General features: G+C 32.0%; 1 pseudogene; it reads left to right on the top strand.

Moving 5' to 3' along the window:
• Positions 1-1464: 1464 nt before the first annotated feature.
• On the top strand, positions 1465-6411 carry LOC143059474 (uncharacterized; annotated as a pseudogene).
• The last annotated feature ends 10730 nt before the right edge of the window (positions 6412-17141 follow it).

Raw genomic sequence — 17141 nt, 5'->3', positions numbered from 1 at the left:
ACGCATATTGTTATGCAATTGATGATATTCTATACACAAAAATTTGAAAACAAGAATGATTAAAAACTAATCTTTCAGAGAACAATTGAACGTCTTTCCATCAAAAACCAAATATTTTGATATGAAAGTATTAAAATTAGGTTTAAAATGGTATTTCCAGCGTCAAATGATAGCTTGTTGTATGCTGACTGCTAAAAAATATGATTTTATACAATATTTTTTCCAATAAAGGAGATAATTTGTTTCTTCCGGTTTGAAAAATGTGACTTCCGTTATTTTTTGAATGTTTATATATAATTACTTGACACTGATTGCAATTATATGGTTCTATATATTTTTATATTAATAAAGTACAACAAATAACTACTTCCGGTTTACACAAGGTTACTTACGGTTGTTTTTTTTTTTAAAACCAATGATCCAAATTAGGTCAAATAACAAGACCCAAGGTCTCAGACTCTATCAATTATAGTTAACCAATTAAAATTACATTTTACTTATTTTAAATATAGAAGGCGAAATAACTCTCATATGGAGTTTCCGTACCGCTTCGGTCAAAAATATTCTTAAGATCCTCCGGATATAAAGAGTAAATTGGTGACATACATTTGCGATAATCTTTTACGTTTGCAGAGAAGATGATTACACAAGAAAAATAGTGTTTGGGGAGGTAACTCTTACAATTACAAGTGTTCCGTAATACAGGGTCGGTTTCAAAGTCGCAATAACTGTTCGATATAATATGCAAAAATATGTAAGTGACATTTTTCGAATCGAAAAAGCACCGTCAGAAGTCAGAACATGGAAAAAAGTGACGGAAGAAGAATAATATGATAACTAAAAACCAATTGTTCAGAGAACAATTGAAGGTCTTTCCACCGAAACAATCATGTATTTTGATATGAAATATTCAAATCGAGTTTTTAAAAATGTCATTTCCAAAGTTGGACATCTAACTGTGAGCTGATTCCAAAAAAATATTGTTTCTTTACAAAACAAATAAAATAAGGGAGATCATTTTTTACTTCCGGTTTGAAAAATGTCAATTTTGGTTTCATTTGATAGTTTACTTGACACTGATTCCAAAAATATATGGTTCTATATACTTTTACATTAAAAAATAACAAAAAAAAATAGCTACATGTACTTCTGGTTTACATGGGGTCACCCTTTCTGGTTTCTTTTAAAAGGTCATATAACTTAATGCACAAAGTGCCATAGCTTTAACATGCATACATATTAAGTAAAAGCAAATGTCAAAACATAGAACGTCAAATTTACCGATGACCTTGAGCTCAATTTCAAGATTATTATCCAAGAACCTCAAATCAAAAGACCCTAGGTGCTAATCATATTTGGTTAATGGGTTATATCATTATGATATGCATATTTTTTTTTTAAAAGGGGAGAAAACTCTAATTTAATTTAAGCGTACCCTTTCAACCAATATGTTTGTGTAACGACATGTCGCAACCAACAATTGAGTAAAACATGTTGATATATGGTGTTTGTAAAGATGTGAAAAAAGCCAAAATCCAAATCTAGAAATGACTAACTTTTAACCTTGACCTTATTTTCTTTTTATTGGACCAAGGACCTCAAATCAACAGACCAAATTCGTGAAATAATTTTGTCGTCATCTCTAACGATTGCGAAGGAGTTGCGTACACAAGAAAAACAGTGTTTTGGGAGATAACTCTTACAATAGAAAGTATTCGGCTAAACAGGGTCAGTTTCAAAACCGCAATAATTGTTCGATATTATTCGCAAAAAATCTAAGCGACATCTTGCAAAAAAAAAAAAAAAAAAAAACCATCGCCAGAAATAAAGTGGCCGAAGAAGAAGAAAAAATAATAATCAGAAGAAGAAGAAGAAGAAAATCAATATTTCTTTCCACAAAAAAGTAAAGAGACATAATAATATAAATTTGTAATTTCTAAAAAAAAGTATATCGGTTCACAGTATCACTTCTATTAAAGAGCGAGTACTTTGAAATAATTCTACTATTCTGAAGTTAACAATGCCAATAAGCACTTTTGTGATATCATAAAAAAATGTCCAACAAACAATTGAAGGTCTTTTCATCAAATTTTTCTTTAAACAAACATAAAAAGTAAAGAAATTTTTAATTATATAGAAGAAAAGTAAATCATCATGTGGTTATAAACAAACTTTTAAAGCATTATGAGGAAACGTTTTTACATTGTATAAGTATTTAAATCCTTTTTTAAAACGAGAGAGAGAGAGATCAGTTACGTTCGGATTATAAAAACACAGCTTACTGTATGTTGATTCTAAAACCAATTTGGTTTTATAATTCGAACTCGAAAGATGTAGATAATTTTCAACTTCCGGTTTAATATGCCCTTCCGGTGTCTTTTCATAACATGCATTCAAAAAAAAAAAGGTATAATTATCACTTTAGATATGAGATATGATTTAGTATTTTCAGTGTTCAAAATCTCTTTCGAAATGAATAGTAACTTCGGGTTTACACAAGCTCACTTTCGTTGACCCTTTACGAGATCATATGTGACACCTTATTCAAAAAATTGTAAGGCTTTATCTGTAACCAGTATGAAGTGAAAGCAATTGTCAAAATATAAATTCGAATTTACCTTTCAATATGACCTCAATTACAAGGTCAATGGTTTTGGGTCTTTGATCAAAAGACACAAAGACTAACTTACGCCTGGTTAAATAGTTATCCTATCCAACAGCTCTGTTTGATTTTGTAGGAAAGAAAACTATCGTAAAACGGCATCAGTAAACTTCTCAGTTGCAAATTCCTAAGTATAGTTTGCTATTTATACATGCACGGAGCTGACAGCAGAGCTTTGTAATTCACGATTCTTCTCATCGCAGATTAAATATGAAAATGCGGAAAAACATTTCTCTTCCAGTGGCGGATCCAGAAATTTTCATAAGTGGGGGCCCACTGACTGACCTTAGAGGGGGCCCGCTCCAGTCACGCTTCAGTGATGAGCAACCAAATGTTTTCCAAAGAAGGGGGGCTGGGCCCCCTGCCCCCCTAAATACGCCTCTGTCTTCGAGTGATATCTACATGTATGTAATTGTCAACAAAAATAAGAAATGTTGAAGTCCTTTATTTAAAGTTTAAACAACATTCCACAAATATTGTTTAAACTAGATCTTCCTTATGACTTTTTATCAAAAGGATTGATTTGAATCTGATAATTAAAGCACGTCGATCAGATAAAAAAATATAGGACTCGATCATTTACGGAGGATCTTTAAACAATTCGTTTGCATGACCAACATATTTTGTATTTGTGTCTATTTGTATACGTCGTAGTAGCCTTGTACACAACGGGGGTGATTTATTGACGGTTCACAAGAGCAGATTTAAAGTTCTCTACACTTGTTGCTTACACAACTTCGATTCTAGATGGCTATATTTGATTATTATGGACACACAGAACAAGTTAGTATGTTGAGGTGTTCTGATAATAGGAAGGATCACACTCCTAGTGTCCTTCTCAATTGTTTTCATAAAACGCTTGTCATTTGAAAGCTATCAACTTTTTAGCTGTAATGTTTCGTCTTGGTTTTGTTGGTTTTAAGTTTTCGTCTGGACCAATGACTGATTTCCTTTATTTTCGTTGGTACATTGCAATCCTCGTGGATTGAGGAAAACTTACATTTTTATGTATATTAAATTATTGGTTTGGACTAAGTCAGCATATAAACCAATATGAAATTGATAATGAACTGAATATTTAAATTCTTGTTTCACCTGTTCCCCCGAAATCCACCGTGCGAATGATAATGAATCCAAAGTATTTCATAGATGTAGCATGCAATTGTTATTATTAATAGAATAGAATGATTTGATAAATAGTAATGTAATTTAGAAAGGTTGTGAAATCGTCAATCTTGGACACAATATGTTATACAAACGTCTTACACCCTTATGAAATTGCAAAAAGATGCATTCAATTTTGTTATACTATATTTTTTTATTTGTGTGACATGTAGAAGATTTTTAAACATAATGTATTTAGAATCATTTTAATTTGAACACAATTCTTCACTCAAATATTGTTTATGTTTCTTATGTTTAACCATCTATTTTTGTTTTTATTCTTAATATATACCTGTAGTGCTAGTCGTTTACTTATGATTTAATTTTATCTTTTTTCCCATAGATATATTGCAATTGTTGTCCTGATGACAATACAACACGCACTATTACAAACGACAGATAAAGAATGGTTTGACCGTTTTCTTAGGACAGGAGAAGCCTGCAAAAGTAACACATGTCGCCTTGGTGATTCAACATGTGAATGTTACCTTACAATAGACCATGCTTTAACAATGTATAGAGGAGAAGGTCAACCGGCAGTGTTACTCAAACCACTCAAAGGGAAAGCTGTACGATTTTATAATGAAACTGAGTTTGAACGATCACGTGAAGACACTTCATTCTCGCCGATGGATACAAGCCGCGAATCGTTATTGTTGTCAATGGAAGATTCCCAGGACCTACCATAACAGCTAGTGAAGGCCAAGAGGTGATAGTTCATGTTCGAAATCTGATGCATACAGATAGCACAACAATTCATTGGCATGGGCTCCATCAAAAGAAGAGCCCTTGGTCAGATGGCGTTGCATTTGTTACACAGTGTCCTATTTTACCGGGCCAAAATTATACATACAAATTCAACGCAAAGCCGTTTGGAACCAGTTTTTATCATGCTCATATAGGGGATCAGAGGACAATGGGATTATATGGTCCACTGATAATAATCCCAAAACCGGACCAACAAATATCGTCGCCACAAGTGGACAATGTTTTTATAGCTATTATACAAGATTGGAATCATGATGACGATGAAAAATGCTTTGGGGTGTTTACGACAGCTCAGGTAATCTTGTTACCGAAACCAAAGATCCGTCTGGCGCACGATATAGTCGTTTTAAATGTCATTCCGGTCTGATTAATGGAAGAGGTCGGTTTTACCGTTCGTCGATAGAACACAACGAAGTTCCATTGACACGCTTTGAAGTGGAGCAAAATGAGGACTATCGATTTAGAGTAATAAGTGCCGCCACCTTATATCCATTTCGAGTTTTTGTTGAGGGACATAGACCAATTTATATTTTAGCATCTGACGGATTTGAAATAGGTAAAACGGAGGTAGAATCATTTATAATTCATCCAGGTGAAATAATTGATTTTTTGTTAAATGCTGACGAGCCCCTTGGTACATATTTACTGGTTGCCGAGACATTAGAGGTATACTCAGAAAATGAATACCATGCAGCTGAAGCTATTATTCATTATAAAAATGCAGACATCAATCCAAATCCCCCGAAGGTTACTCCACGTACATGTGATAGCTCTGGTAGTACGTGCAGAGTTTTTAACTGTCCATTTGAACATTTTTCTAGCCAACAAAACAGAAAGTGTGTCTCGTTTAATGATGTAGAATCAAACGACCCGAATTCAAACGCAAATGAAGTAAAGTCAAACGAGGTAAAGGAAATGTTTTTCAATTTTGCATTTCCCGGTGAAGCTGGTTATACACCTGGATCAGTAAACGGACACCAGTTTTTACCGCCTACAGTTGCCGCATATGCTCAACCTGGTTGATTACACTTGTAAGGCGTGTAACGCATCTACGATTTGTGAGTGCACATATTCCGTAACCATTGACATCGATAAGAAGGACCTAGTTTATCAGTTTGTAATGACAAATATAGGTGGAGGTGCCGGTTGGTCACACCCAGTTCATTTGCATGGTCATTCGTTTTACGTGATGAAAATGGTGTTTGCTACTTATGACAGTGACGGCAAACTTACGCAAAGTGGTACCCAGGACAACATCGACATTATTTGTCCTGATAGTAAAAACTTTTGCTCTGACGCAAAATGGAGAAATGAGAGTTGGGTTGAAGGAAATCATCCAGATTTAAACTGGATCAACCCGCCTCAAAAAGACACGATTATTATACCCACAGGTGGATATGTTATCATTCTATTCAAGGCAGATAACCCGGGTGTTTGGTTTTTTCACTGCCATATTGACCTACATAACACCAATGGTATGGGAATGATAATTAACGAGTCACCAGAAAGCCAGCCGAAGGTGCCAACCAATTTTCCAAAATGTAAGAGTTTCGAAACACCAGGAAATATCAACTCGGCTCTCGATCATTGCTGTCACCGATTAATGTTCTTTTTCTGCATCACTTTTCATTTGTTGTGGAGTTACCATATTATTTTGTAACGTTATTCGCCAACTGGTAGTTTATGTGGTGTGATAAGCTAGAGGTCTTCTGAGCGTCGATATACTTGTTCGTTCAATTCAATCATTGTAAAATAAAAGGTTGTTCTAAACTAAAAACAAAAATCGGAAGTAAACACATGTGTTGAGATTCAAGTATAATTTTGTTTTATATTTTCCGTTAACAATTCTTTATTAGAATGCAGCATATATATATGTATCTTCATAAATTAGAGACAATTCCACTTTCCCGAATATTGAACCTAACATTTACGGTCTGACCTGAAAGTTTTATGATACTCGACCGTTGTGGCGAGGTCTTTTGATGATTGTTCCTTTTTATGGTATGTCGGACCATAGATGTAATAGTTATTATATATATATGGTCGGACGGTGTTTCTTTTTCTCTTTTTTTCTATCATGCTTGCATTTGCCAATGGCAAACTAAAGAATAGACAGTTTGTAGAACGAATTTTTGACCTTTCTTCATTAACTTTGCTTTTTCATGTGCATGTACATGAAATATTTGTCACTGAACGTTAAACAAACATTAATCAATCAATCATTAGCTCAGAAAATATATCATAAGGCTAATTGATATATAAATATATCACTTTTATCTGAATTCGGGAAAAAATCTTGATTGGTACTCATATGTATAATTCATTTTATCTTCTTATCCGAATTCGGATAACAACCAAGACAAATTAATATTAGATATAGATATACTTTTCACAATTTTGATAAGGATACTCATTGCATACTAAACTCTTTGAGGTAGGCAATCTATACTGCTTATCCGAATTCGGATAAGATCAGTTATTTCTCCTTGGTAATGTGTTTTGTCTATTTCATCCAAATTCAGATAACATAAGTTTCTGTTGATATGTACATTGTCGTTCTTATATTCCTTTGCTTTATAATGAGAACTCGAGAATTCATGTTCTTTTTTTATAAATAAAAAGGTCGCCTACCAAAGTTCTTATATCTGAATTTTCGGTTATCCGAAACGCCCATTGACTTGAGCATATGGAAATGCTCAAAAGCAATTGGAAGCTGTTCGATGCTGAAATAAAATGAATTCGTTATGATGATGCCAAAACCATGATAACAAAAATATAGAATGAATTGCATGGATTCCAAAAATAACATCGAATCCGGTTGCGTCCTCAGGAAAAACATCTTAAACTATGCGTTTGAAGATTCAATAGATAGTCTATTATAAAGCAAGCTTATTAACAAGAAAATAATACTGTTACATAGTGTTTTTTATCGATCAGACAGTCACTCGAAAAGACTGGCATGTATATCGTAGGAAATGTTTATAATACAAAACAAAAAGAAAACTTTGAAATTATCCAATCTCTCTGTAATGTGCCTATTTGTTAAAAAGTTTATTTTTACTCAGTGAGTTTAAAGTCATAAAAAACGACTGAGTGGTGAAAAATAATGTTTATCCAATTCTTGAACCAATGCATGTATTTATCATTAACTTAGTCCTCTGTGCACGATTTTATCATTTTTTACGCAAATATATATCGTATAATCGTCAATTGTTTTCTCTCTCTGTCTGTTGAGATTTAACAAATATGACTGCTCATTAAATGCCGTGTTTTGAAGCCGAAGTTTACCGATTGTCAACTTATAGTAAACAAATAACAAAAAGGGTATTGAGCACGTGTTAAACATGTATAATCAGATAATTGTTTATTTTAATGACATATCCATGCGTATTGCGATCACCGGAGTTTTACGAGAAGTGTCACGCTCAGGTCACTATGCATACGGAAAATATGTCGGGCGAATTGCGTCCAGGAAGGAAGCAATTAAAAATAAGTAAACTTCTTCTAAATGTGGACGAATTAAAGAATTTTCCTCAGAAAAAAGTATATGTACATAAGTTTTATAATGAAAACTATCCATTTAGTTATAAAAAAACATATGCATATTTTTTTTAATTTGAGGTTTCATATGACTTTAAATGATTATAAGTTTGTCAAAAAGCAAACTTTAATTAAGAATACATAATGATCTGATTGAATAACTATTGATCATGATTTGTATTGTATTCATGATTTTCTTTGGAAAAGATGCTGTATCATATATAATGTGTGTTTATATTCAGCATTTTAATATAATTAAGTATATATTGTTTACACTTTCATGATTGAATCTTATCCTTTGTGCTTGAATCTTGTTATGTATGTCGGTAACTATTCTGATTTAAAAAAAATTAAATAAAATCTACTTAATAAACAAATCATTAATACCATGATTTCAATATTGTAAGCTAGTCGCGCATTTCGTCTTCAAACGACTCATCAAGAACGTCGGCTAAAAGAATTTAAAAAAAAAAGGAATAAAAACAAAAGCACATTGAGGACGCAGAATTCCGAAGGAGTCTGCCTTTAAAACCAAGGTTATCTATTCTTCTTTTTATTTCTTTTTATTATGTACCAAGTTGAGGCGCATGGATGACCTTAAACTCCGAAAGGATTTGGGTAATGTAGTTAAGGTAATCTATGTTTTGGATATAAAAATCCATATGTAATTGTTTTCGTGGTCTTCTCGATTTTGTTACATTTTAGATTTTAGCATCGAGTTCATTTGAATGAACTGGAAAAAAATCAATCGACATTTTTTTTCTGAACCGCGGGCTTTAAATGTCAGGACTACAAATCATACGCCCAAATTAATTAGAAACGGAATGCAAATCCATTATTACACCAGATAATCGAAAATTTTCAACAAAGACAAGGGAACTAACTAATAATGACAGGTACAAATCTAGAAAGAAAATGTCTTCTCTCTAAAAAAAAAAATTCAACTTGAACAATTGTAACAAAAAAATTAAAAAAAACTTGGTTGTTGGCCCGGACGGACTTCCAACCGAATCGAAAACAACTATTTGATGCAGTTCCCGCATGACATATGGCTCCAGTATTGTTGCTGATGTAGTTAAAAACCCGATGATAGGTCAAATTTGAACTGACTTTTTATTTTATCCAGTGCAGAATTCAGTATCATTGTATCTGCGGTTTTTTTCACAAGCTGATAATGTAATATTTCATAATTACATCAAATTTACTTAGAGCTTCAATATCGTACTGTGTGTTTTATTTTTTTTTCAAAAATTGCACAAAAATCAACAATGTTGAGGCATAGTTTCAAATAATTGAAGATTTAAATTAAATAGTATATGCATTTCATATATACATTAGCTGCCAATTACTTTAAATTAGTTCATAACTGTTTGATACCCTTTCGAAATTTAAGGTTTGAGATAAAGTCAAGAAAAAAAACTAGAATTGGCATGTAAAATTCATTTTCTATGTTTTATTGAAAAAAACAAAATGTTCTTCTAACTCTACCTTCTTGAAATATATTCTGATATTCATACAACAAAAGCTTTAACATGTTAAACCAATATGGTTTTGTTTGTAAAGTATAGATAAAGGCAACAGTAGTATACCGCTGTTCAAAACTCGTAAATCTATGGACAAAAAACAAAATCGGGGTAACAAACCAAAACTGAGGGAAACGCATTAAACATAAGAGAACAACGACACAACACTAAAACGCAACACACACAGAAACGGACCAAGCATCAGACAAAATCCGATGAGAACAACAAATATAACATAAAAACCAAATACATGAATCTGGGATAGAAAAATACCGTGACACGTCTCCTAGTAATGTGAATTCACACTAAGATATAAGAGAGAACAAACGACACAACGTAAAAATGTTACACACACAGAAACGAACTATGATATAACAATGGCCATTTTCCTGACTTGGTACAGGACACCCCAAAAGAAAAAAACGGCGGGTCGAACCCGGCCCCGTGGCATGCCAAACCTCCCACTTTAATGGCAATGTCAAATATAACATCAAAATGACAACACAACAACACTGGACCACAACACAAACAAACAGGGGAACGTATAAGGCAAAGAAACACACGAACAATAGATAACAAAAGGCATTAGGTTTAAAATTCAATACGCCAAAATCACGCCTCGTCCACACAAGACTTACCAGTGACGCCCAGACACAAAAGTTCGAATGTCAAAAAAAGGTAAAAATTGTAACCAGACACAAGTTGGTTCCTTTTTCCTTTTTCCTTTTTCGATATTCAACTTTTGAAAATATTACAAGTCCAAACTGAATTTTTATTTTCCTTCAAAATTTTTTTTCCTCAAAAATTTTTTTTTCCTCAAATTTTTTTTTTCCTCAAAATTTTTTTTTCCTGAAAATTTTTTTTCTTCAATTTTTTTTTCCATCAATTTTTTTTTCCTCAAATTTTTTTTTCCTCAAATTTTTTTTTTTCCTCAAAATATTTTTCCTCAAAAAGTTTTTCTTCAAATTTTTTTGTCATTTCCTTATTCGTTTTCTTTTCCTTTTTCGATTATCATCCTTATTTGATTTCCATTTCCTTATTCGATTTTCATTTCCTTATTCGATTTTCTTTTCCTTATTCGGTTTCTTCTTCCTTTTTCAATATTCATTTCCTTTTTCGGTTCCTATTTCCTTATTCGGTTTCTATTTCCTTATTGGATTTTCATTTCCTTATTCGATTTCCATTTCCTTATTCAATTTTCATTTCCTTATTCGGTTTCTTTTTCCTTTTTCAATATTCATTTCCTTATTCGGTTCCTATTTCCTTATTCAGTTTCTATTTCCTTATTGGATTTTCATTTCCTTATTCGATTTCCATTTCCTTATTCGATTTTCATTTCCTTATTCGGTTTCTTTTTCCTTTTTCAATATTCATTTCCTTTTTCGGTTTCTATTTCCTTATTCGGGTTCTATTTCCTAATTGGATTTTTGTTTCCTTATTTGATTTCCATTTCCTTATTCGATTTTCATTTCCTTATTCGGTTTCTTTTTCCTTTTTCAATATTCATTTCCTTTTTCGGTTTCTAGTTCCTTATTCGGTTTCTATTTCCTTATTGGATTTTCATTTCCTTATTCAATTTCCATTTCCTTATTCGGTTTCTTTTTCCTTATTCGGTTTCTTTTTCCTTATTTGTTTTTTTTTCTTTTTTCAATTTTCATTTCCTTTTTCGGTTTCTATTTCCTTATTCGGTTTCTATAACCTTTTTCGATTTTCATTTCCTTATTCGGTTTCCATTTCCTTTTTCGATATTCAAATTTTGAAAAATATTACAAGTCCAAACTGAATTTTTTTTTTCCTTCAAATTTTTTTTTCCTCAAAATTTTTTTTCCTCAAAATTTTTTTTTCCTCAGATTTTTTTTTTTCCTCAAAAATTTTTTTTCCTCAAAATTTTTTTTTCCTCAAAATTTTTTTTCCTCCAATTTTTTTTTTCCTCAAAATTTTTTTTTCCTCAAAAATTTTTTTCCTCAAAAATTTTTTGGCTCAAAATTTTTTTTCCTCATTTTTTTTCCCTCAAATTTTTTTTTCCTCAAATATTTTTTTTTCCTCAAAATATTTTTCCTCAAAAAGTTTTTCTTCTAATTTTTTTTTCATTTCCTTATTCGGTTTCTTTTTCCTTTTTCGATTATCATCCTTATTCGATTTCCATTTCCTTAGTCGATTTTCACTTCCTTATTTGATTTTCTTTTCCCTATTCGGTTTCTTCTTCCTTTTTCAATATTCATTTCCTTTTTCGGTTTCTATTTCCTTATTCGGTTTCTATTTCCTTATTGGATTTTCATTTCCTTATTCGATTTCCATTTCCTTATTCAATTTTCATTTCCTTATTCGGTTTCTTTTTCCTTTTTCAATATTCATTTCCTTATTCGGTTTCTATTTCCTTAGTCAGTTTCTATTTCCTTATTGGATTTTCATTTCCTTATTCGATTTCCATTTCCTTATTCGATTTTCATTTCCTTATTCGGTTTCTTTTTCCTTATTCGGTTTCTATTTCCTAATTGGATTTTCGTTTCCTTATTTGATTTCCATTTCCTTATTCGATTTTCATTTCCTAATTCGGTTTCTTTTTCCTTTTTCAATATTCATTTCCTTTTTCGGTTTCTAGTTCCTTATTCAGTTTCTATTTCCTTATTGGATTTTCATTTCCTTATTCAATTTCAATTTCCTTATTCGGTTTCATTTTCCTTATTCGGTTTCTTTTTCCTTATTCGGTTTCTTTTTCCTTATGTGGTTTCTTTTTCCTTTTTCAATATTCATTTCCTTTTTCGGTTTCTAGTTCCTTATTCAGTTTCTATTTCCTTATTGGATTTTCATTTCCTTATTCAATTTCAATTTCCTTATTCGGTTTCTTTTTCCTTATTCGGTTTCTTTTTCCTTATTCGGTTTCTTTTTCCTTATTCGGTTTCTTTTTCCTTTTTCAATATTCATTTCCTTTTTCGGTTTCTGTTTCCTTATTCGGTTTCTATTTCCTTATTTGGTTTCTATTTCCTTATTTGGTTTCTATTTCATTATTGGATTTTCGTTTCCTTATTCGATTTTCATTTCCTTATACGATTTTCATTTCCTTATTCGGTTTCTTTTTCGTTTTCCAATATTCATTTCCTTTTTCGGTTTCTATTTCCTTTTTCGATTTTCATTTCCTTATTCAGTTTCCATTTCCTTTTTCGATATTCAAATTTTGAAAAATTTTACAAGTCCAAACTGATTTTTTTTTTCTCCTTCAAAATTTTGTTTCCTCAAAATTTTGTTTCCTCAATTTTTTTTTCCTCAAAATTTTTTTTCCTCAAAATATTTTTCCTCAAAAAGTTTTTTTCGTTTCCTTATTCGTTTTCTTTTTCCTTTTTCGATTATTTATAGTATAACTAATCGCCGTATTTGTATATCAAAAATAAAACAACGCGTGACCGAACGACGCATGGATTAAACGAGCTGATATTGATGTCTCGGGATGATACGAAATATGATACAGATTTTGCCATGTATTATACGCTTAATCATATGTTTCAACAGAAGAGTATTATATGAACTGTTTTCTGTTCCATAGCACTGGGTTACCTTCAGTTCTACTTCTGTCTTGTTTCAAAGGCCTTAAAAGAACTGCTCAATTACTAATCCGAAGCACCTTGGTTACCTTACAATTTGCGTGCTGTTGTTTTAAAAATACTTTGTTTATTTTTGTATTTTTTATAGTTGCATTTAGTGTGCCAAAAATATGAAAACTTGACGTTCGTGACGTCACATACAATATGAAAACGACGTTCGTGACGTCACATACAATATGAAAACGACGTTCGTGACGTCACATACAATATGAAAACGACGTTCGTGACGTCACATACCAAACAATGACGTCATTAAACAAAATTTTGAGGAAAATTTTTCATAAGCAAAAAAAATATCCAAAACTGACTTTATGTAAAAAAATTAAAAAATAAAAAGTAGGGGTGTGATAAAGGGTATGCGATAAAGGGTATGCGATAAAGGGTGCGCACCAAAGTTGCGCGATACGGATTAAACAGCAGGCTATTTATCAAACATGCAAAACTACTGTATTTACTTCTAAACATATGATAAAAGGATATATTGACCTGAAAGAAGTATATTGACTGAGAACGTAGTCCGAGGTCGATATACTTCTTTGGGTCGATATATCCTGTATTGACCTCATACAAAGGCTATATTTGTTATATTATTAATTTCCGACCATATTTGTATCAAAATCGTCATTTGATTTTGTTGGAATTTTATAGATATCATATTGTCTCCTTAACAATACAAAATATTAGTTGTTATTTCAATTGCTTTTTTTTTGTTTGTTTGTCATCTTAAGTATTTGAAGATTTTTTCCGTCAAATAATCGATCACAGATATCATCTGTTTCAAAACGTTAAGATCGTTTAACAATATCCTGAAATTCAATACATGACGTCACAAAGTTTATCGGTTTTTATATTTTCTAAAAATAACCGTGCAATATGCTTTTTGCCGTACAATATGCTTTTTGCTATCCGCCGTTTTCTCTCTACCTTCGAAAATATAGTTTAACATGTGACTATTTCTAAACGAATCAAATTTGTTAAAATATACAAATTAATAATATTATTCCGTATCATGTCTTTGTGACGTCAAATACGTTGACCCGGCCTTAATAACTTTGACCCTGACATATCAGCGACGTCATAATGTTTGAACCGACGTTAATAACTTTGACCCGAACTTATCAAGTCATCTTTTGTGTGCTGGTGAAACAAAGAAAACACTTCCGAAACACGCAAATATAGCCCGATAAATCGATTATCAGATTATCTGCATATTGATATTGTAAAATATCAGCTGCTTGACATTATATGAAGGCTAGTTGATCTCGTTCGCTACGCTCACTCGACAAAAAGCTTCATATTATGTCTCGCAGCTGATATTTTACGATATCAACATGCAGATAACCTGATAATCGGTACTTATTGTATGACGTCAGAGAGTGAAATAACCACGTTTATTTCACATGTGAAATTATCGGTTTTTATTTAACTGGGAAATCAATGTAATTCATTGCAACCAATGTAATAACATTCCTTATTCGGTTTCTTTTTCCTTATTCGATTTTCATTTCCTTATTCGGTAACTTTTTACTTATTCGGTTTCTATTTTCTTATTTGGTTTCTATTTCCTAATTCAATTTTCATTTTCTTATTCGGTAACTTTTTCCTTATTCGATTTTCATTCCTTGTTCGGTTTCTATTTCCTTATTGGGTTTTTATTTCATTGTTATAATATTAGATTTCCATTTCCTTATTGGGTTTCTATTTCTTTATTCAGTTTCTATTTCCTTATTCAATTTTCATTTCCTTATTACTCTTTATCGTTAAAAAGGGTTCACCAATTCAGACAAAAATGAGATCTTTCTAGTATACAATGAAAAACGAACTGGAAAGTCTATATGAGACATCAAAATGTTGTAACAGTGGCGGATCCAGAAGGGGGTTTCGGGGGCTGGAACCTCCCTTTTTCGGCCGATCAATGCATTTGAATAGGGACATATAGTTGGAACCCGCTCCCTTTTTAAAATGGCTGGATCTGCCCCTGTATAAGATGTGCATTTATAACAAATGTCCCTACGTAACAATACATGATAGATTATGAAATGCCAGCGTATTCCCGAGTTTGATATTACATGCCCCGTTTTTTACTCCTTTTACAGAAGCGACAAATGACAACCTCAGTAGCCAGGTCAATAATTTTCTATATATAGATCGGAATTCCTTCTAGTTATTTAAAAGACTCTGATTAATATCGGTTAGGGAAATTTTTTCCGGAACTTTATATAAATAAAAAAAGAATAGGATATAGATAGCAAGCATCGTGACTAAGTGATGAAAACATCGGGTTATTCAATGAAATATGACTTATAGTGGAGGGGGCATTCAGTTTTTCCAGCTTTGTCTGTGTGTATGTCCGTACGTCAAAAAATTAGTTTTTGTTCTTTTATCTTGAGTTTGCCTCAACAAAATGTTAAGAAACTTATACACAATCCGTATTACAACAAAATACAGATCACATTTGAATTTTGGTGGCGTCATTTATACCATTGTAGGGTTATGCGCCTTAACAAATTAAAAAAAAAATACTAATTTTTGTGTTTCCGTTTTCTTTCATAAGTTTGCCCGACATCAAAATCAAGACATATACACAATACATTTGCAGTAAAGAAACAGCGTCTTTATTGCTGTTCTCTTGACAAATACATTGAGATCTTTTACACAGAGAAATCATGCTCGTTTCAATGAAAGTTGAAAGACAGTCCCTAGCACCGGTTTGAGCAGAATTGTTTGCTAAAGTCAATATCGTCACAGTTGTATGTGGCATATAAGACACACATATGCGAGGCAATATGAACAATTTAATATGAACAGCTGGCAAAGGCTACTTGGCAAAATCTGTCATGGATTGCCCGACTATTTCACTTATACATTAGTATAAAACGAGACACATTTAAAGTGAAATAAAGGGTAAGTTACTAGAGGTTGTATGTATATATATAATCCTTCAAAAATGAAGTTTTAGGTGGTATGTACATATGATTAACTAAGAGTGTTCCGTCCTGCCTGTCGGTTTGTCCATAGATCTGGGAAGTACTAGAACACTACATTATGTAGGTGGTCTTTTTACCGGGCACAGAAAAAAATCCATCATACTTGTCATTTTTACCGCGCTGAAGTACGTCCATTATTCATTATTCAAAATTCAATAATGAATAATGAACTAGTTCACTATTCACTATTCAATGTTAAGTAATGAATGATGAAATAGTTTAGGTTTCATTATTCAAGTTGGAGCGGTGAATAGTGAAATAAAAATAACTGACACTGTAGCTAAATTCCGTATTTTTAAATTCGTCATTTTAGTGTTATCAAACGATCATTCAAATTATTATAAAAAAAACACTCTGTAAATCTTTAATTTCATTTATTTATTTAGTTTCGGAGGATATAAACTTATGGCTTTTTCTCAACTATTTTTAAAAGAAATTCCATGTATGAACAACCTGAATACCAAAACATATATATATATATCAAAATTAAAATACTCTACGTTGTCTTTTTTTATTTTCTCTGGACCTTTGCTATTCTTCATCCTCTGATTAAAGATATAACAAGTTGATTGTGCAGCAATGACCATTAGAGGGGTCACGGAGGACCTAAATGACAAAACACGCGTGAAAATTAAGGAATAGCCAATTTTGAATAATGAAATGGATATTTTGAATAATTGAATGGACTGCTGTTACCCTTCAGCCCCGAATAATAGATAAACCTTATAACTCATTCGTAAGCTTATTAAGAGAGGAGCAAAAGGTATAAAGTCAATATGTTCCGCAACGCATATAAGAGGAGTACCGACGGACTTAATATCGAAATACGCGTGAACATTGAGAAATAGCTTATTTTGTATAATGGAACGGACTGCTGCAACCCGTCAGCTCATAATTA

Source organism: Mytilus galloprovincialis, chromosome 14 (genome assembly GCF_965363235.1).
Source record: "Mytilus galloprovincialis chromosome 14, xbMytGall1.hap1.1, whole genome shotgun sequence".
In the NCBI taxonomy this organism is placed as follows: Eukaryota; Metazoa; Mollusca; class Bivalvia; order Mytilida; family Mytilidae; genus Mytilus; species Mytilus galloprovincialis.
This window is presented reverse-complemented; position numbering and strand designations above follow the sequence as displayed.